Source organism: Schistocerca gregaria, chromosome 4 (genome assembly GCF_023897955.1).
Source record: "Schistocerca gregaria isolate iqSchGreg1 chromosome 4, iqSchGreg1.2, whole genome shotgun sequence".
Lineage (NCBI taxonomy): Eukaryota > Metazoa > Arthropoda > Insecta > Orthoptera > Acrididae > Schistocerca > Schistocerca gregaria.
The window spans coordinates 220,025,543-220,048,509 of NC_064923.1; the positions used below are offsets into that span (position 1 = coordinate 220,025,543).

Sequence of the window (22,967 nt, forward strand, 5' to 3'; positions counted from 1 at the left end):
AATAGTCCCCCATTTGGATCTCCAGGAGGGGACTGCTGAGGGGGAGGTTACCATGAGAAAAAGATTGAATAATCAACGAAAGGGTAATGTTCTACGAGTCGGGGCGTGGAATGTCAGAAGCTTGAACGTGGTAGGGAAAATAGAAAATCTGAAAAGGGAAATGCAAAGGCTCAGTCTAGATATAGTAGGTGTCAGTGAAGTGAAGTGGAAGGAAGACAAGGATTTCTGGTCAGATGAGTATCAGGTAATATCAACAGCAGCAGAAAATGGTATAACAGGTGTAGGATTCGTTATGAATAGGAAGGTAGGGCAGAGGCTGTGTTACTGTGAACAGTTCAGCGACCTCGTTGTTCTAATCAGAATCGACAGCAGACCAACACCGACAATGATAGTTCAGGTATACATGCCAACGTCGCAAGCTGAAGATGAACAGATAGAGAAAGTGTATGAGGATATTGAAAGGGTAATGCAGTATGTAAAGGGGGATGAAAATCTAATAGTCATGGGCGACTGGAATATGGGCTTGGGACAAGGAATGAAAGAGGAGAAAGACTAATTGAGTTCTGTAACAAGTTTCAGCTAGTAATAGCGAATACCCTGTTCAAGAGGAGGAGGTATACTTGGAAAAGGCCGGGAGATATGGGAAGATTTCAATTAGATTACATCATGGTCAGACAGAGATTCCGAAATCAGATACTGGATTGTAAGGCGTACCCAGGAGCAGATATAGACTCAGATCACAATATAGTAGTGATGAAGAGTAGGCTGAAGTTCAAGACATTAGTCAGGAAGAATCAATACGCTAATAAGTGGGATACGGAAGTTCTAAGGAATGACGAGATACGTTTGAAGTTCTCTAACTCTATAGATACAGCAATAAGGAATAGCGCAGTAGGCAACATAGTTGAAGAGGAATGGACGTCTCTAAAAAGGGCCATAACAGAAGTTGGGAAGGAAAACATAGGTACAAAGAAGGTAGCTGCGAAGAAACCATGGGTAACAGAAGAAATACTTCAGTTGATTGATGAAAGGAGGAAGTACAAACATGTTCCGGGGAAATCAGGAATGCAGAAATACAAGTCGCTGAGGAATGAAATAAATAGGAAGTGCAGGGAAGCTAAGACGAAATGGCTGCAGGAAAAATGTGAAGACATCAAAAAAGATATGATTGTCGGAAGGACAGACTCAGCATACAGGAAAGTCAAAACAACCTGTGGTGACATTAAAAGCAACGGAGGTAACATTAAGAGAGCAACGGGAATTCCACTGTTAAATGCAGAGGAGAGAGCAGATAGGTGGAAAGAATACATTGAAAGCCTCTATGAGGGGGAAGATTTGTCTGATGTGATAGAAGAAGAAACAGGAGTCGATTTAGAAGAGATAGGGGATCCAGTATTAGAATCGGAATTTAAAAGAGCTTTGGAGGACTTACGGTCAAATAAGGCAGAAGGGATAGATAACATTCCATCAGAATTTCTAAAATCATTAGGGGAAGTGGCAACAAAACGACAATTCACGTTGGTGTGTAGAATATATGAGTCTGGTGACATACCATCTGACTTTCGGAAAAGCATCATCCACACAATTCCAAAGACGGCAAGAGCTGACAAGTGCGAGAATTATCGCACAATCAGCTTAACAGCTCATGCATCGAAGTTGCTTACAAGAATAATATACAGAAGAATGGAAAAGAAAATTGAGAATGCGCTAGGTGACGATCAGTTTGGCTTCAGGGAAAGTAAAGGCACGAGAGAGGCAATTCTGACGTTACGGCTAATAATGGAAACAAGGCTAAAGAAAAATCAATACACATTCATAGGATTTGTCGACCTGGAAAAAGCGTTCGACAATATAAAATGGTGCAAGCTGTTCAAGATTCTGAAAAAAGTAGGGGTAAGCTATAGGGAGAGACGGGTCATATACAATATGTACAACAACCAAGAGGGAATAATAAGAGTGGACGATCAAGAACGAAGTGCTCGTATTAAGAAGGGAGTAAGACAAGGCTGTTGCCTTTCGCCCCTACTCTTCAATCTGTACATCGAGGAAGCAATGATGGAAATAAAAGAAAGGTTCAGGAGTGGAATTAAAATACAAGGTGAAAGGATATCAATGATACGATTCGCTGATGACATTGCTATCCTGAGTGAAAATGAAGAAGAATTAAATGATCTGCTGAACAGAATTAACAGACTAATGAGTACACAGTATGGTTTGAGAGCAAATCGGAGAAAGACAAAGGTAATGAGAAGTAGTAGAAATGAGAACAGTGAGAAACTTAACATAAGGATTGATGGTCACGAAGTCGACAAAGTTAAGGAATTCTGCTACCTAGGCAGTAAAATAACCAATGACGGGCGGAGCAAGGAGGACATCAAAAGCAGACTCGCTATGGCAAAAAAGGCATTGCTGCCCAAGAGAAGTCTACTAATATCAATACCGGCCTTAATTTGAGGAAGAAATTTCTGAGGATGTTCGTCTGGAGTACAGCATTGTATGCTAGTGAAACATGGACTGTGGGAAAATTGGAACAGAAGAGAATCGAAGCATTTGAGATATGGTGCTATAGACGAATGTTGAAAATTAGGTGGACTGATAAGGTAAGGAATGAGGAGGTTCTACGCAGAATTGGAGAGGAAAGGAATATGTGCAAAACACTGAGAACGAGAAGGAACAGGATGATAGGACATCTGCTAAGACATGAGGGAAAGACTTTCATGGTACTAGAGGGAGCTGTAGAGGGCAAAACTGTAGAGGAAGACAGAGATTGGAATATGTCAAGCAAATAATTGAGGACTTAGGTTGCAAGTGCTACTCTGAAATGAATAGGTTAGCACACGAAAGGAATTCGTGGCGGGCTGCATCAAACCAGTCAGTAAACTGATGGAAAAAAAAGGTCTGAAATATTTTTAAAATTTGTTCAAGCGCCAAAATTAACGTGAGCCAAAAAGAGTAAATTTTTACAGTGACGCATGTGAGATCCACAAGGAGACAATGTGAAGTTATTTTGATCGTGTTATGAGCTATATGGGCTGCACATCCATTCCCAGTGAGTTGCCATCCAAGTGATAGGTTCAGTTTTGCGTAAACATTATTATTTCCTTTTTATTCATTCCTCCAAATTTGCAGTTAGTATTACCTCCACAAATGCCACAATTTTGTTATTTAAACCATTTAATGATAATATTTCCTTCAAATAGTTGACAACAATATCCGATGTTTCACCAGGCTGTCCTTGGAACTCTAAAATCTTGACTTTCGCACCTCTGTAAGGTAAAAAATGTCGAATAAAAAAAGTGAATAATTTTACTGAGCCATGATTCTAAGTACCGGTATCTGTTAATAAAGATATGCAGAGGGCTTCACAAAGGTGCTCTTTCAATTCATCCATCACCATAGATGCCAGCACATTTACCACAATACCATGGGATTTTGCTGAGCACATCTAAATTTTTTCTCAAACATGTTCAAATTAGAGACACAGTCATTTGAGCGAAAGCTCTTGTTTTCTTGAACTGTCTGATAAGTCCATGCACATTCTGCTGCTGCAACATCCAAATACTTTGAAGTCGGCAAATTGTTTCTTTTGAAAAAAGGAAGCTTTGAGACCTGGAAGCAGCAGCTGAATTGGAAAGCCTTTTTTTCAATTTTAAATGTTTTTCAATATCGTTGACACCACCATGACCAACACTAAATAAAATACAACACTATTCACACGTAAAATCTGATGTACCACTCCTTTGTTTTATACATAGATATTTATTTTGCAAAACAGTATTGAAGGTACAGTTGCGGGTAGGCATTTCTCTAGTGTTACAAACACGAAAACATTGACTGAGTTGTCTGATTGTGCACATGTGCCCAAACATTCCAATACAAACAAAAATATTGTCACATGTCAAGTTCACACTCGCTCAGTGTTGTTGTTGGCTGAGTTGAGTGGCAGCGTCTGTTCGCTCTGGCACATTACTCGCTCTTTCTCCACGCCGCCCTAACTGCTGCCGTCACCCTCGCATTTCGATTGTAATGCGTAACCAATTATCATTTGACGTGTTTGAAAAAGTGGGACATTTTTGCTCTGGCTCGGACAACGGAACAGACAGCCTGAAAGCGGGACTGCCTCGCCCAAAGCGGGACGTGTGGTCACGTCACACATCATCAAATTTTCAAACTGACAGTGTATTGTTATACAGCTGATGAACATTCTTTCATTCATTATCTCATATAGACATCATCATATGTGATGTCTGCTCAACTCAAATGTCATTCAGTTGATTAATATGTCAATGATTGCTCATTCATAATAGACCTGTTTTCACCTCAGCTTTTACTTTGTGATAATACTTTACTGCCCATATACGCACAGAATGTTATTAACTCAATTGTATACATTATTGTTGTGGTCTTCAGTCCAGAGACTGGTTTGTTGCAGCTCTCCCTGCTACTCTATCCTGTGCAGGGTTCTTCATTTCCCAGTACCTACTGCAACCTACATCCTTCTGAATCTGTTGAGTGTATTCTTCTCTTGGTCTCCCTCTATGATTTTTAGCCTCTACGCTGCCCTCCAATACTAAATTGGTGATCCCTTGATGCCTTAGAATATGTCCTACCAACCGATCCCCTCTTCTAGTCAAGTTGTGTCACATATTTCTCTTCTCTCCTATTCTGTTCAATACCTCCTCCTTAGTTATATGATCTACCCATCTAATCTTCAGCATTCTTCTGCAGCACCACATTTTGAAAGCTTCTATTCTCTTCTTGCCTAAGCTATTTATCGTCCATGTTTCACTTCCATACGTGGCTACACTCCATACAAATACTTTCAGAAACAACTTCTTGACACTTAAACCTATACTCGATGTTAACAAATTTATCTTCTTCAGAAATGCCTTCCTTGCCATTGCCAGTCTACATTTTATATCCTCTGCACGTCGACCATCATCAGTTATTTTGCTCCCCAAATAGCAGTACTCATTTACTACTTTAAGCGTCTCATTTCCTAATTTAATTCCCGCAGCATCACCCAATTTAATTCGACTACATTCCATTATTCTCGTTTTGCTTTTGATGATGTTCATCTTATATCCTCCTTTAAAGACCTTGTCCATTCCGTTCAGCACGTATACTAACACTTAACATATATGTTTCACCAAATAGCCTATAAATATACTAGTTGAAACTTACGCAAGAATACATTAGTTCCCTTCATAACAGCACACAGCTGTGACATCCAGAGGCTCATATTTTGATCGCCTGCTAGCAGCTAATACACGCATGAAATGAAGTAAGAGATGTCTTGGATTTGACTCTCATACATAAAGTAATGGGCACAAGAAGGCATTTAATGAATCATAGGTTGGGAATCTTGACATTAACGAAATATTTTTGCTGTGGAATAAACAATTTTATTCGTTAGAGAACTGACTGCGAGACTACATTAATTGATGTCTAACGAAAGTTATCTCATCGCACATATATAATTTTCTGCAGTTTGACATTCTTTTTCGAAGACTGAGATGCAGGAAGGTTGTTTATTTTATTTGTGTATGCTTTAATCATCACTGAAATGTATTTGTTGGCCAATAAGAGGAAACAATTTTCGCAAACACCATCTATAGCAGCACTTACTCATCAGTCTATGGACCAATTCGTTTCACTTCACAAGTGCTTTCCAATAAAAAATTACTAAAATGCCACCTAGAAATGCCAGACATTGTAGAACACAAAAATTCTGCACACTCGTGTTGTTGAATTTATCAAACACAGTTGACCAGAGAATTTTATTACACAAATTTGAAATATTAGGAATAAGGGGTACAGCAAAGCAATGGTTTAAATCATACCTGGAAAAACAGGGTGTAAAGAGTTGAAATCTCACATATCAGCAAAAGATTTTCTGATCCAATTTATATTAATGTAGGTGTTCCCCAGGGAAGTTCACTGGGCCCAGTCCTCTGCCTTATATGTATATAAATGATTTCCCGCAGAGTGTCAGCACGCGGAAAAAATACTATATGCTGATGACAGCACTGTAGTGATTACAGACAAAAGCTCAACACTGTTAATAGAAAAATCCAATGAAGCTCTCATAGGCATCCACAACTGGTCACTAAAGAATAAAGTAACTCTAAATGTCAAAAAGACAAACTGTATAAACTTCTGACTAAAGAGAAAACCCATTGATATTACACTGAAAGTAAACAATGAGGTACTTGATTGTGTAACAGACAGCAAATTCTTGAGGATGAATGTAGACTGTCAGCTAAAATGGACAGGGCATGTGAGAATTTTAGCAAAGAGGCTATCTTCAGCATGTTACGCTCTGCAAATCCTTGCACCAGTGTGCAATATTTCATGCCTCCAATTAGCCTACTTTGGGTATGTGCATTCAGTACTCAGTTATGGGATAATGTTTTGGGGGGTAAGTGCTGGAAACAAACAAACTATTTTCTAGATACAGAAAAGAGCTGTTCGAATAGTAACAAATAGCAATAACAGGGCACACTGCAAAGAGTTGTTCAAAAAGTTAGAAATTCTAACAGTTCCATGTGAATATACGAGGGTATATTGGCAGCCGTTGAGAATGGACCTCCCGTTGGATGTTACCGCCAAGTGCGAATTACGTGTAGTTATTCAGTTTTTGAAAGCAAACAACGCTGCACCGATTGAAATCGATCGCCAAATGATGGAAATGTATGGTGAGTCATGCATGGATCTCAAAAATGTTCGTAAGTGGTGTAGAGAGTTTGCAGCTGGTCGGACCAAAATTCACGACAAACAAAGCAGCGGGAGACTGTCAGTTTCTGAGGAGACAGTGTTGAAGGTTGAGCAAACCAAGCATGAAGATCAGTGAATCACCGTGGATGATCTCTGCACATTGATTCCTTAGGTTTCTCAAAGCACTGCTCACAGAATTTTAATGGAAACATTGAACTACCGGAAGGTGTGCGCAAGATGGGTGCCACGCGTACTGACTGAAAACCACATGTGGCAAGGAGTTGATGCTTCCTGCGCATTTCTTCACCACCTTGCAGCTGAACAGGACAATTTTCTGGACTGGTTAAAAGAACATTTGGCCAGAAAGCAATTCATCTCCGACGATGAGATGAAAGAAGAGGTTCATAACTTTCTGAACAGCATGGCGGCAAGCTGGTATGACATGGGCATACAAAAACTGCCACAGCATCTACAAAAATACGTTGACAGAAATGGTGATTATATAAAAAAAATAGCTAAATGTCCAAGCTGTAAAATGATGTAAACCATTGTAGAAATAAACAGGTCTATGTGCTTATAAAAAATAGGATACCTTACTTTTGGGATTACCCTCGTAGTTTTCAAAACATAATGTATATAAGGAGAAACATTAATCTGTACACAACGAACAGCTTAATTCACGACCATGGAACCAAATCCAGACACTGTTTACATCTAAACAGAAGAAACAAGTCAAAAACTCAAAATAGTGTATTACATCATGGTATTAAATTGTGCAACAGATTACCACTAGAAATGAAACATGTAAATGATCCCCACACCTTTAGTCAAAAGCTAAAAAAATATGTTCTAGATAATAGCTATTACAATGCAGATGAATATTTGAAATAACTATAGACTAATGTTCATCAACATTGTACTGCATAACAAATTTAACTTGACGTGATTAAAAAAGTAGAACTAAGTGTAGGAGCGGTATATACTGGAAAGAGACATGTTTATTTTATAATAAATATTGTACAAACATTTGATGACATCCATGCAGTGTATATTGTTCTATGGATGGATGAATAAATAAATAAATCATTGGGAACAATATTTTGCTTGTTTCACACCTTTCTACTGAGTATGAAAAGTGTCGGGGTCATGATAATTTTGTTCAACTGATATTAAAGCAATTTTACACTCATTGTGCTCAATTCTGCTTATAGCACAATAAATAACATAATTATCTGCTTTTCTTTGTGCAGTATCTACTGCATCTTTAACTCCATCAGTGGCTACATTACAAATAAATTTATTATTCCAGAATGAGATTTTCACTCTGCAGCGGAGTGTGTGTTGATATGAAACTTCCTGGCAGATTAAAACTGTGTGCCCAACCGAACCTCGAACTCGGGACCTTTGCCTTTCGCGGGCAAGTGCTCTACCAACTGAGCTACCGAAGCACGACTCACGCCCGGTACTCACAGCTTTACTTCTGCCAGTATCTGTCTCCTACCTTCCAAACTTTACAGAAGCTCTTCTGCGAAACATGCAGAACTAGCACTCCTGAAAGAAAGGATACTGTGGAGACATGGCTTAGCCACAGCCTGCGGGATGTTTCCAGAATGAGATTTTCACTCTGCAGCGGAGTGTGCACTGATATGAAACTTCCTGGCAGATTAAAACTGTGTGCCCGACCGAGACTCGAACTCGGGACCTTTGCCTTTCGCGGGCAAGTGCTCTACCAACTGAGCTACCGAAGCACGACTCACGCCCGGTACTCACAGCTTTACTTCTGCCCGCGAAAGGCAAAGGTCCCGAGTTCGAGTCTCGGTCGGGCACACAGTTTTAATCTGCCAGGAAGTTTCATATCAGCGAACACTCCGCTGCAGAGTGAAAATCTCATTCTGGAAACATCCCCCAGGCTGTGGCTAAGCCATGTCTCCACAGTATCCTTTCTTTCAGGAGTGCTAGTTCTGCATGTTTCGCAGAAGAGCTTCTGGAAAGTTTGGAAGGTAGGAGACGGATACTGGCAGAAGTAAAGCTGTGAGTACTGGGCGTGAGTTGTGCTTCGGTAGCTCAGTTGGTAGAGCACTTGCCCGCGAAAGGCAAAGGTCCCGAGTTCGAGTCTCGGTCGGGCACACAGTTTTAATCTGCCAGGAAGTTTCATATCAGCACACACTCTGCTGCAGAGTGAAAATCTCATTCTGGAAACATCCCCCAGGCTGTGGCTAAGCCATGTCTCCACAGTATCCTTTCTTTCAGGAGTGCTAGTTCTGCATGTTTCGCAGAAGAGCTTCTGTAAAGTTTGGAAGGTAGGAGACAGATACTGGCAGAAGTAAAGCTGTGAGTACCGGGTGTGAGTCGTGCTTCGGTAGCTCAGTTGGTAGAGCACTTGCCCGCGAAAGGCAAAGGTCCCGAGTTCGAGTCTCGGTCGGGCACACAGTTTTAATCTGCCAGGAAGTTTCAAATTTATTATTGACGCAAACTGGCTCTTTCTGTGTAATAAGAAATGCTGCAACTTCGAATTCAGTTACTGCCTTCTGATGGGGATAACAAGCTGTTTATCATGACTGTCCTACGAGCATTGCGAAATTTTGATGCATCTGGGGTAGCATTGTTGCCCCCTTTACCTCTTGCTATGGCAAATGCATTTTCAATACAATCCTGTGTCAGTCTTCGAGTAAAAAGAATTTTAAAATTAAACCTTTAATTTAACTCTGACCACAAGACTAGAGCAATGATACTATCACTCCAACCTTGAATCCACAGGGATTTTGTTTCCATTATTAGGTATAAATAACTGCTTTAAATTTTCCTGAATTTCCAATAGCTTCTGTAAATGTTTAGAATCACTACAAAGTGGTTTTCTATACTGTTTGGGATTGCTACATTCTGATGAATTGAAAATGTCAAATAGATTATCACACCATTCCATGGAATCAACTGCATCAACAGCTGAGGGTGAAGGATGCTGTATGGAATTACAAGGAGTAAGAGGAAGGTAAGAACATACAGAGCTGGTGAAACAGAAAAATGGAAAGCTAATAACTCAAGCAGAGCAGATAAGAAAAAGATGGAAAAAATGCTTTGAGATACTACTTAAAAACAGCACTGAAAAGAGAGTATATGTACAGCATGGGTATATTGCCTGGATGAAGAGAAAGTTATTACAGTGTTAGAGGTTGAGCTAACAGCTAGAAGGATGAAAACAGGAAAGGCACCTGGAAGACATTAAATAACTGTGGAAATGATTAAGGCAGCTGGTCTTAATGGGCTATAGTGGTTATATAGATTTCTAAGATGCATATGGACTCAGAAATGTGTTTGAAGAATGGGGAAAGGAAACAATAATTCCAGTGTTCAAGAAGGGAGACAGAAAAGTACATGACAATCATTGAGGGATCACAAGTAGCAAAAATAATGAAGAGCATACTGGTAAGAAGATTGAGGGGAAAAATGGAAGGTCAGTTAGAAGAAGAGCAGTAGGGCTTTAGACATGGTAGATCAAAAGATCAACAGTGGACCCAGTCTTTACACTGTAGTGTGAGACAGTTGATATAAAGGCATTGGCAGTATGGAAAAGACCTTTGACAACATTTCTTGCCTTAGTGAAGGCTTACAATGGAGCTCCCAGAGAAAATATGCTAGTAACCTTGGAGAGAAAGGGAGCTGGGAAACAAACAACAGAAATTCTTAAAGTAATGCATGACAAAAGGTTCAGCTGTCCTCAGTCCAAAGTTGGAAGAACTGGTTGGTTTAGAAATATTACAGGATTGAGACAAGGAAGTGTGACATCACCATTATTATTGTAATGATGATGGATGAAAATGTGAAATAGACAGAAGAAGCTCTTGGAGGAAGGGAGATCAAGTAACTGCTATTTTCTAATGATACTGTGGTATGGGGAACCAACAGTAAATATGTACAACAACAAATATACATCTTAAATGAAAAAAAATTGAGAAATATGAAACGAAATATAGTTTCAGGAAAGGCAGAGTATGGTGACAACCATAGGAGACAGGGAAGGCAAGGGAAAAATCAATATTTAAGGACAGGATATTGAAATTGTGGGTAACTTTAAATATATAAGAGGTGTGATAATGGGGAATGAAAGAATGGAGGTAAAGTCAGCAAAAGGGTACAACAGATCAAAGCATTTTAGTAATGCATGAGGGGCTTAGTCTGGGGAAGGGTGCTGCCTATGAAGAGCACGGAAGTGCTATACAAGACATACTTTACATCCATGCTGACATATACATTGCAGACGTGGACAAGGACCTGGAGAGAGCGGAGTAGAATCCAAGCCAGTGAAATGAAATTTCTATGTAGTATGATAGGGAAAGCCTGAAGATACAGAGTGAGAAATGAAGATGTTAGGAATGAACATGGAGTTTAAAAGGTGAATGAGAAGATTCAGAAAAGGTTAGAATAGTTTGGGCATGTAAAGAGAATGGCAGATGGAAAACTACCAATGCAATTGATGGAGGCCAAGTTTGAGGCCAAGGTGGAGACACAGAACATGACAGACTGACTTGATAAAGAGCAGTTTAAGAAGAAGGAATCTGGGCTGTAACGAAACAGTTAGTATCCTATTCACCTAGTACTGATTCCCCTACACACTAGGCAGGCCATGTGGGCAGCTGTCCTGCCAGGAGGTCTTGGGTATACTGCTTCATCAACGGTGAGATATTTCCTTGTATGGCCTGGCCTGTTTACCATCAAGTGACACTTCACCTCCGCAGCATGTGGGTGAGCCAACCTCGCTGACAGGCAATGCATCTGTTGCAACAGAGAGTGCTGTCATCAGGGCACTACTTTGCTAAGCAGGTTATTTGGCCTCAAAGTGCCATGAAGTCATTTCCATCCAGGCACATCAGCCGTTCAGTTCCAGTGCTACAAGTTGGCAGTACCAGCGGTTTCAGCTCAATGCTTTGTGCCAGCAGACCTGGCCCAGTGCATAATGGGCTTCCCCAGCAGCGCATCAGCCATCACATGCTGGCAGAAAAGTCCCAATAATGTCCCAGGTCCTCGCACCACTGTCTACCATGACTTTGGGGTTTGTCAAATAGACACACCACAGACAGTATCACAGGAGTAGTTGTGGGGATATTCATACAAGAACATTATCACTGAATTTGGTTTTGTAAATACTGCTATTGTTTGAAAGTGTCTTCAATCAATCCTCAGCACAAGTACACTTCAATAGATTTGAGCTAAGTTTTTTTTTTTTTTTTTTTTTTTTTTTTTTTTTTTTTTTTTTTTTTTTCTCTCTCTCTCCTCTTGTCTGCCATATGTCAGTGGCGATGAGTCTGTGTCCATGTGTGTTGAAGTACATTGTTGTTGTTGTTGTCTTCTCTCCTCTTGTCTGCTATACTTCAACGGCAACAAGGTAAAAGTGTGTTTTGATATTTATATCTCTCACAGGTTTTGGGTTTCAGTTCACTTTCAGCCTGGTTTAAGAGTTTTTCCATTTATTGGGTTGTTTTTGTTTTCATATTATTCGTAGTATGCTAGTTAGTTTTGCTGTGGCTAGTTTTCCCACTTTTTTCTGTTCCCCCAGTGAGAGAGCAGCATTCTTTTCATCCACGATTCTTACACCTAGGTACAGTTTTCAGTCTATGCAGCAAGTTTCTTAGCAGTTTTTGTCTTTTCTGCTTAGTCCAGATGGTTTATTAATGTGTGTACCAATGTGACTTTGCATTTGTGGGAATCGATATGTTAAGTACAGTAATATCGAACCCAACATTAAGTATTCACTCATTTATAATGAATTAACTTTATTTTGATCATGTCAGTACAAACACATCCACTCGGATACAGAGTTCGGAACACACTGAGATCAACAGTTTTCAAAGAAGTTTGTTCTCAAAGATGAGGCGGTCGACTCTTGCAGTCGATAACCACCACAAAGCCCCCGCCAATAGTGCGGAGCATGGTAAGGATGATGAGAGGCGTGTGTGCATCCGGCTGGCTGATGGCGCAGCTGTGCATGACAGATTGTGTCGTGACAGGCGCTAGTGTGAGGCATGATTAGACCATTTCTCAATGTCTTGGTAGGCACGAGCAGCAGAGGGAAGGAGGTGCGGAAGGCGTCCACAGGTTGACTGTGCCATGCTGCTGATGGCACGGTGGAAGCAGAAGGTGGCGGCATGTCGGTGGGAAGAACATCATCATGCCAAGGCCGTGCGGCGCAGCGGAGTTTTGATCCAATCAAAGGCATGGAGTGCGTTGAAGATGCGATGTGATGTATTGCCAAAGTATTTGCTGGCGTGCACCGCGGTAAGTGCAATGCGTCCGATAACAGTTTGTTATTGGCTGTATGATGTAAAGGAGCTGTGGCTTAACAGGTTGCATAAGAGATGCCAGATGAGCAACACGTGCGATAATGACGGAGTTATAGAGGCACTTGAAGTCACAGCAGGAGAGAGAACAGCAAGCTGCAAATGACTGACCTTGGCGGCAGATGATTTCGGTGTAGACGAAAGCGTCACCTCAGAGCCCGTGGACGGTGAGTGTGTTACAGCGGAAGATGGCAGGATGTTCCAAGCAGAGTTGACAATGTCAGTGTTTTGATGTGCGAAACAGCCGTGATCGAAGGTTGGGGGACGTGGGCGTGAGCCCTGTGCATGAGGCATGGCAACGGCGAGAGGTGGTGGAAGGCAGAGGTGGTCGGCGAAACCATGGTCAGAGCAGGAAGGCGATGAGACGTAATGTGAGCGTGAAGAAGTCAAACCGGCAGATGAACTACTGGTTTGTGGCAGAGGGGCAACACAGTTCGATGGAACTGGAGCTGTGTGTGTAAGTTATATCTTGAAACTCTTCCTAGATACACTTTCCAGTACATCTACTATGTTACGACTTATCTCATCTAAATTGAAGCTTACCTCAGACTGTCGCTGTCGGTGCTGCGGTCGTCTTAAGGCTGCAACCTGCTCACACGAAACTGCTGCACAGTCGTGTGTTGGAGCGGAAAGATGCTCACTCATCAAAGCAGAAATGGCAGATGTGTGATTAGTTGTAGCTGGTAGTAACGGCGAAGGATCGTCAGCAGTCAGAGACAGAACAAAGACAGGAGCATCTCGTTGCATGTCGTGCTCAGTCGGTGTCGGCTGCAGCATGTGTAACTGATCTTGTACCAACAAGTTGTATGTCACAATTTGCTCGTGTAGCTGTCGCAGTTGTTCAGGCGAAAATGTATGTTGTGAAGCAGTCTGCTGTGTATCACTGAGTAAGATGGGGTCGAAATCAGAATCTGTCTCTATCAAAGGGTAACCTGGCATACAAGACAAGGTCGGCGGCACAGTATTGACGTAATAGTTCGAGTAGAAGAGATCGTGTGCAATCGCGAATGTGCAACTCAATACTCGGCGTCGGCAGAGCAGGAACATGTTCACTGCTGCATGAAGCATTGATGCGGCTGAAATCGTCTTCTGGGTTGGGTGAACTAGTTGCGGGCACGTTCGAGTAGTGAACGGCTGGGCGGTAAGTGTGCATAGTGTCGGTGTGTTGTTGACAAGATACAAGATGTGGATGCAGTAACCGTGGCGGGATCATATGTTACGCAGCTGTTTGTTTTGACTGGGTCGAGGTCAGTGAGCCAGCAGGTGGTGGCCATGATGTCGCTGACAGTAGCGGTCGGGCAGAGTAGGTGCGGCTCGGGTTCTGTGTAGAGGGAGGCGTGGCATTTCCAGTGTTGCACTAAGAAACAACCGGCATTGTCGTCAGTGTAATTAGTGCATTTTTGTTGATCGATAGGATGTACCTGATAAAATTGTTCCTGTGAATTCGACCAGGCATGCGATTTAGCCATAGTTCGGAGTTCGTGCGAACTGGGATTTGCAACATAGTCCCCGTTTGTTGCAGTCCATTGTTTGGCATGATTGTCCAATATCGAAGCACTGCACAAATTTATTTCATTACACAAAAGCAAGTCAAAATAGTCCAGATTGTTTGGCAAAGGAGCACTGCACTGTCCGGAAGTGAAATTACCGATGCATTGAGCGGCTTTCGACGGATGACGTGTGCGCCTTGGTCGCATTGTCGATGTGTGAGAAGGTGACGAAAGTTACCAAAAAGCACGATTCACACAAGAGTCGGGAATTTTCACAGTAATTACACTTCCTGTACACTGCATCCAGATGCAGCCCGATGCGAAGTCGATGGACGTAGAAATCCGACAAAGGGTTGCTGCATTGTTTGTCCATGGTGATGTTCCAGTACACATTTCTGGCATCTTAAGTGGCGTTCTTGAGCGTTGGGGTCACCAGTGTGGGAGTTGAGATGTTAAATACAGTAGTATTGAACCCAACATTAAGTATTCACTCGTTTATAATGAATTATCTTTATTTTGATCATGTCGGTACAAACACATCCACTCGAATACAGAGATCGGAAAACACTGACATGAAGAGTTTTCAAAGAAGTTCGTTCTCAAAGATAAGGCGGTCAACTCTTGCAGTTGATAACTGCCACACATTCATGCTGCTAGCTGAAGTTGTTGCAGATTAAGTTGTTAGAGGGCATAACTCAGTTCACTCAAGTTTAGGCTACTACAGTTGCATCTCGACATGCCACTTCTGTGTACGTGCCACTTTTTTGTGTATTCAACAGTCAGGAAGAGGACTAGAACCTGAACTGTCAACAGTTGGAGTTGTGTTTTATGGCCTACGGCATCAAAGGTGTGCAATACAGTGCTCATTTTCTTGCCACTGAGGGGTGCAGACATTTTTTGTTTTTACCGTCAGTTTTTTTTTTCTCAACTTGCACCTGGCATACAACTAAATGTTAGTGGAATGGTTAAATGTACATTTTCCTTGTGTCATTCACCTCTGGTTGAGCAATTAGCATGCCACATCCTTAGATAATGTCGGACAGTCCTTTTGCAATAATTGATTGATATTGTTCAGGAATCAAGTCCAGATAGGCCACCCAAACGTTTTGTGTGTGGGAAGCTGGGCAACTTTTAGTCCGGTTGTTAACAAAGTTGTCTTCATGTCATACAGCACTCCATGTGTTGCTCTCAGAGTTTTACAGCAGCAGTACCATGACTCTCAGACCAGCCCTTGCCTGTGAAGCCATTGGACACCCTCTTTCATCATTGGCATCAGTCCCGTCACCACCAGCCCTGTTACAGCCAGCCCTTCTTTCGGCATCACTTTGGTTGATGCCATCCCTGTCACAGGCAGGCCTAGTGTCATTGCGAAGCCTGTCTGTGATGACCTCAGCCCTGTCATCAATCTGGTCATTACTGACCCTATCCCCAAATCCTGGCCAGCTCTCCTGTCATCGTCAAGTCTGCCTACAGTGACATCAGTCTTGTTGTCAGTTTGTCCACTGCCAGTCCTGTTGTGGCTAGCCTGTTTTGTTGACACTACTCTCAACACTGCCACCAGCTGTCTCATCTGTCCTGCCATTGGCGGCCCTGTTCCATCAGTCCTGTTGTTCATCTGTCCATTGCCAGACTGTCCTGGCCAACTCTCGTGCCATCGCTGGCCCTATCTCACCTGTCCCTCAAGTTCTGCCAGGCCTGTCTGCAACATTGTTTGACTGTTCATCACTCTTCTCGCCACTGGTCCAGTTTCAGCCAGCCCTCCTGCTGGCTGATTCCAGCTGTCTTGACAGTGAGTTCAACGTTGGCCCTGCCTTAGCATACCCCACAGCCGCTTGCATCTAGTTCAGTCTTTCCTGTCAGCATTGCCACATCTGCTCCACTTGCTATTGCTGACTTAGCCACCAGGTTCCCCATTGGCACTGGCACCACTGTTCTGCTAGGCTCTGGGTTGCGCCTCCTTGGAAGTTTCATTGCTAGCTCCACCAACACCCAACCACCCCCTGTCACTACCTGTGACGGAGGCCTGTCACCTTTCCCCTTCAAGGACATGGCATGCTTGTTTTGTTGGGATCATTTCTCGTGTTAATTAGTGGTTCACTTTGGTATTTTTGCAGAAATAGTGTTGAGTTTTTGTGAATTTTCTGTACTACTCTTGTGTATCAAAAGTCACAGTCTTACACTCACGTTCAGTAGTCTTTTAGTTGTCTCTTTGCATTCTTGTACAGTGACCATGTAATTCCCAATGTTCTTACATATCGATAGTGTTTTTGTTCATTTCAGTGAACATGGAATGCTAGGTTATATTTTTCTGGCCAATTCCCAGGAACAAATTTTCCTTTTGCTGATTGTATTGTTGATTGTTCAAGCTTCCTGGATAGTCAGCACTGGTGGTGGTGGGCAGCCTCTCCCCATGAGTTGGCACATCTTTGAGATGGCAGTATTATCCCTTTTTAAGGGGAGAGGGAAGTTGTATCCACCGGGTAGTCAATTGCATCACATTGCTGTCTGTTTCACCTTAGTACTTTGTGCTGGCAGACTCATCCAGCAGTACATCAGATGTCACACACTGATAGCAGTGTCCCAGTAATGTCCCAGGTCTTCACAACACTACCTACCATGACTACAGGGTTTGTCATGAAGGCAAATCACAGGCAATGTCACAGGAGAGATATTTCTGTTGCACGTATTTGCATTGTAATACATCCAAGGACATTATAATTGAGTCTGGTTTTGTAAATAAAATGTCTTCAATAACTTCTCAGTAAGAGGATACTTCAGTTACAGAAGAAAAATAGTGGAAAGAGGGGGGAAAGTTGCAAGTTGCCATAAATGTCCCAAACCTCCTTCATGCTGGATACAGGGAAAATGAAGATGACAACGAGAAGTGTTGCAAAGTGCTTTGAGGTAAATAGAAATTTGTGTGGAATAATGTCATGTAGAACAGTCTTTTATTAATTAACTCATACATACTTTGAGTTGTTTATTAACCACAGTAAGAAGAGAAAAGTTCTGTGTAAAAAAGACCTTTCAAAGTAGTAAAAATTGAGTGAAGCAATGTTTGTTGTTTTTGTCATAATAAAGGTAAAATATTGTTGAAGATGGACTCTTAATAATGTTCAGAATGTTCTGTTTGTAGAGTAGTTTTTATGAAATGGACATCAATCCACTATTTTCAAGGCTTTACAGTTTGGTGAGAAGTAACTGTTAGTTGAAGGATTGAGGTAATTTATAAAGTATTGAGAATTTATTATGAAACTAGCTGAACCCGGCCACACTTTGCTGTGTCTCTGTTTGGCCAAATGGAAAAGAAAGCAAAGAGAAAGCACACATTTGTAATGTGTATGGGAATTGAATACTCATCCTAATCTCCTTCTCTCTCATCTCTGTCTCCTTCTACCTTCTACTCCTCCTTCTCCCCCCCTCCCCCCGCACCCTCTCTCTCTGTCCATGACCTCCTTCCCCTCTCTCTGTCCATTACCAACTCCCCCACCCCGCGTCCTCCTCTTGATCTCCTCCTGTCCCCGTTCTCTGTTCTTTCCACCCTATGTTCATTTTCTCCCATCCCTCTGACCATCTCCTCTTCTGCCCCCCCCCCCCCCCCCCCATCCCCTACTTTTCCTTCCCAAAAATCACCTTGAGACTTCTTAACTGTTATTGCTGCTGTTGTGTCATATGGTAACACAATCACCAGTGCAACGGTGGGTCTTTTGGTGTGCTCCAGGCAGGGACTGGTTTGAACTATAACATGTAAAGTATTATTTCAATTTATTACAAGACCCTTCATTTGAAGAATAATGGATGTAATTTTCTGCATAAGACATTAAGACATTTAATACACTGGCTACCTATCTCAGGTGGTGCTGTCATCTTGATCATTGACTATGAATTGGGCTGAGCATTCCTCTGCTCATCTGTAAGAAGATGAGGCATTGTGGTAGTGAAGAGAAGTTCTAGGTGACATGGCTACTCTGGCATTGCTTACTCACCAGTGAAGCATGTAGCAACTGTACCCTCCTGTGGCTTCATTGCGATATGCCAACTGTGCTTTGGCATCCCACTTTTTGGACAACACCACAATTTCAAATTCAGATTCTGCAGTACTATTCTAATCATAAGCCAATAAGCAAGAAATATAACTTTCCTGATTTCCGTGAAAACCAGCCGTGACGAAGGAAACAAAGCACAAGTTATGTGCACAATTTATGTTTAATATATATATGGAAGAAACAGTTTGTCTAATGATTTACACTGTGTTTTCTCAATATATGGCTCATTCTCTCTGCCACTCTGGGAATGTATGGCAAAAAAGGCCATATCTGACATTTCCTTTTGTGATGTGTCACTTTGCTTTGTGTTTGATTGTGTGACACTTCTTATGCAACTGGTGAAGTACCCATTGCTCCTGAGAACACTTTCCAGGTCTTGCACCTCATGTCTGGGGCACATAAACACTATTTATAAACTGACAAGGCAGATTAAAGAGTGTCTCAGATTGCCAAAAGAGAAAAGGGACCCACTTGGAATGTCGGGGCTATACCATATGCCATGCACATGTGGAAATGTCTATGTTGAAATGTCAGGACGATCAGTCAACATCAGGATCACCAAACATAAGTGGCATTGCAGGTTGGGGCAGGTAGAGAAATTGGCAATGGTGGACCACGTACTGTGTGAGACTGACCATGTAGTGAAATCCGACGACACGGAAGTTCTTGCTGTTGTTCAGGGAAGTTATAGAAATACACAATCATGACAACAGCTTCAACAAGAAAGGTGAATGAATCCTGGATTCCCATGCTGCAGAGAATGACCGTTGCACGAAGCAAGGGGAGAACTGCAGCAGTAATGACCACGGAAAAGCCCTTGGGCGTTGGTGCACCAGGTACATACAATCTGCAGCCATGAGCTCAACTCCAGTCCACCTCCAGCAATGGAGGTTGGAGCTTTGACAATGCCATCCATTCATACTAGTGAAACGTCAGAAAAATTGTGAAACAAACATCAGCTTAAGAACCCAAGACAGAAGCCAACAGGCAATCTGTCAGATAAGAAATACATACTCAGAACTTTAGAATGCAGTACTATTTAATATGTGTGCATGAACATGATGCTAATATTAGGTCCAAATTAGTTCTCAACATATTTTGAATGCAATCATATTTGCAATTCGAAAAATTCAACAATGATTCTCTTCTTTTCCTTGCCTTTTCATCCCTCTCCCTGACAAAACCCCAGCAGTAGTTGCCCATCATCATAGGACTTCAGTGATCAAGATTACAGTGTTCCATCATATGCATGTTGCAGTGAAAGCTTTCACCCTGCTCATCACTTATGGTTCCCCAATTTTTCAGAAGGATATTACGGTGGGCATGAAAAAAGTAAATTTTAAGCAACATTTTACACCTGATGCAACTGTTTAATAAATTGTTCATAATGAAAACATAGATATCATATCTTATAATACCCAAAAAGCCCTTCACAGTTGCTCTGAAAGAGGACCAAGCAGCTAATTCATTACCTTCATGTCTGGTATGGAATGTTGGATTTTTTATCAATTTTTGTTAGTGGCCCAACAAATATGCCTTCTGTCAGCTTTGCTTCACTCTACACAGGAAACTTTTGTGTCAAATGAGTGAAGGACCTAGAATTTAAAAAAAACTGAAAAACTCAAAAACCTAACATGCTAGTACATTTTGAGGGGAAAAAAATAAGTGAAGTGCAGAAACTGAAACAAGATTCTGCAGGTGTAGTCTCTGATGATTGAGATGGAATGGTGAATAGTTACTGTTTACCTGTACATAGTTATGAAAATTCAGTTACATCAACTGAAATTAAACAGTGTTTGAATTCTTGAACTTTGAAGCATTAAAAAAATGTGAAAAGGTTGCAAGAGCCAATTACAAATGGATATTGCAAAGTATGGAACATTTATATATGCTAAATGTGTCAGTGAAATTGAAATCATGAGTTATGTAACTGGCAAGAGATTTCTAATTTTGGTTACAGATATCCTGTCAGTTCCAGATGTCAGCTATAACATGCTGTCAGTAGGTAATCAAGAATCAAAAGGTCTGTGCATAGTTTTTGAGAACTATAAAGGTATTATTCAAAAGTACAACATAACTCTTGCTATTGCACATATAAATGAGTCAAACATGTACACACCCAAATTTTATGCATAAAAACTTCAGTGTCATGTAGCTTCACCAACAGAGATGATTGAATAGTGGCTCAGTGAGCTGTCTCGTCAGAGTTACAATAATATTTAAGTTGCAGACACATGTTGACAGAATGAACTTCAAGTCTGACTAGTCATATTATGATTTTTGCCATACATCTATTGAAGGGAAATAGATGTTGCAGCCCATAAAACAAGAAGAGTAGAAACTTGCTCATAGTGATACAATTGAACCAGTTGCTCCAGGTTCATATGATAAGAAAAGGTATATTTTAACATTTATTAATGACTTTACTCACTTCTTGTGTATATTTTCTCGAAACAAATTCAGAAGGTGCCAAAGTTTTTCAAGATTTTTGAAATAATACCTACATGTCAGTTTAATTTGAAAATAAGTTGTCTTAATTCTGATAATAGGCAAGAGTATATATTGAATGATCTGAAGACTTTCTGTGAAGACCTGACCATTCAATTTGAGTTCATAATGCAATATACATGCAGCAGAATAGGGTTTTTGCATGTCTAAATACAACTATTTTGGATAACACACATCATTTGCTTCTCTAATCACAACTTGACAAGTTTATGGAGAAAACAGTGTTGGCCACAGTCTGTACTACAAATAGGAGTCCAGCTACAGCCTTGCAAGGAAAAGTACCAGTGTGTCCATAGTACGGGAGAGAATAACTCAGAGAAGATGAAGGCTCTTGGTTGTGTGGCCTCTTGTTTAATCATAAGTCACTATTTTATGTTGTCAGATGTAAATCAAATAAATACTTATTATTACAAATAAACTGGCATTTTGTGTGCCTGGGGAATACCTGCAGCTGTCTAAATTTTTCAGAAATTGTTATTGTGATTTTGTTAGTTTAAGTTATCATGCAAAATTATATTTTTAATCTTATAGGGAAATCATTTGGATTATAAAACTGTAATTATAATGTAAATCTTAATAAAGATGTCAACACTAATAGCAGTGTTAAAAAGTTATACCAGTGACCAATGCTCTCATTTTTAGAAACCTGTATCAGATGTGGGCTGTAACTGCATTCTCAGTTTTTAATTGAAAACTCAGTTATATGTCAGTTTTACTGCAGTTTTCCTCAGTCTGATTGTTAATGGGAAGTTTTGTAATGGAGAAATGAAGGAACTATAGATAAACTACAATGAAAGTTGAAAAAATTTGTTTGTGATAAAATTATTTCTAATGCTGTAAGGATTCACTATATTTCAAGAGAATTACCCTGATACCTTCTGTAGCAAAAGAAAATAGTGTGCTAATTTTATCAACAATCACCACCATCTCTGATTAATTAAGATAAGTATTTTAATACTAATGAATTTTTTCCTGCTCCAAAACTTTATATCTTTTAACAAAACTTTGTAAAATAGTTAGAAGATTGCAATTTTTGGACTTTAACATTCAGGCAGTTTATGTCTCAGTTGTAAGCAGGAGTGTATTTTGATGCACACACTTCATTTTAAATGCCGTACTCCAACTTATGATAATTATCAATTTGTTTGTATGCCATAATTCAAAGTGAAAACATCACTCGTTGATTTTCATAAAACCCGAAATGAATCATAAAATACAGTTGCATTAAAAAGAAGACAACACTTAACTGCAAAGTATTTACTGTCAATACTGCAAGGAAATTTACAAAAATAACTGTAACTCATAAAATTATGTATCAGATGCTGTGAAGTTTAACAAAGATATAGAACACATGTTGCGACATTAGTAAAAGAAATTTTCAACAAACAATGTATGTTTCAAGTTAGGACACACTTGAAACATACAAAATTCATATGACCATTTGGCACAGCGCAAGTACTTTCAGTAAGGATTGGCGTCAGCAAACAATACAATACTGGTAATGACCATATTTGTAAAATTCACAAAGTAATGTCTTTCTTCTTGCAATTTTGTTCTCAGTACGGGAAAAGTCATGGAAATATGAATGTGACCAATAACATGCCTCCTGATAATATAATGCTGTAGTGATTCAGTTTAGAAGAATAAGCTGCTTACTTCTTACTTTGAACTTCTGGTTGTTGGTTATTTTTGTCCTCAAGGTGAGCTCTGTTTAACAAATATTGTCATATTCTAGGGCGAAAACATACCTATTAAACTGACTTAAGGATGTATATAAGCAACCAACACACTGTCTCTGTGTAACTGTGCAGTGATTTATTATTCCACATGTAATGACATTAACTTCCAAAGCCATACTATTCCATACATAGAAA

At 40.6% G+C, this 22,967-nt stretch overlaps 3 non-coding genes across 3 annotated transcripts; 2 read left to right on the forward strand and 1 right to left on the reverse strand.

Moving 5' to 3' along the window:
* Nucleotides 1-8,391: 8,391 nt before the first annotated feature.
* On the reverse strand, nucleotides 8,392-8,466 carry Trnas-cga (transfer RNA serine (anticodon CGA)). The gene has a single exon. It is a non-coding gene; the product is annotated as a tRNA-Ser (tRNA).
* A 303-nt stretch (nucleotides 8,467-8,769) lies between these two features.
* Trnas-cga (transfer RNA serine (anticodon CGA)) lies at nucleotides 8,770-8,844 on the forward strand. The gene has a single exon. It is a non-coding gene; the product is annotated as a tRNA-Ser (tRNA).
* A 225-nt stretch (nucleotides 8,845-9,069) lies between these two features.
* Trnas-cga (transfer RNA serine (anticodon CGA)) lies at nucleotides 9,070-9,144 on the forward strand. Its single transcript has one exon. It is a non-coding gene; the product is annotated as a tRNA-Ser (tRNA).
* Nucleotides 9,145-22,967: the final 13,823 nt, after the last annotated feature.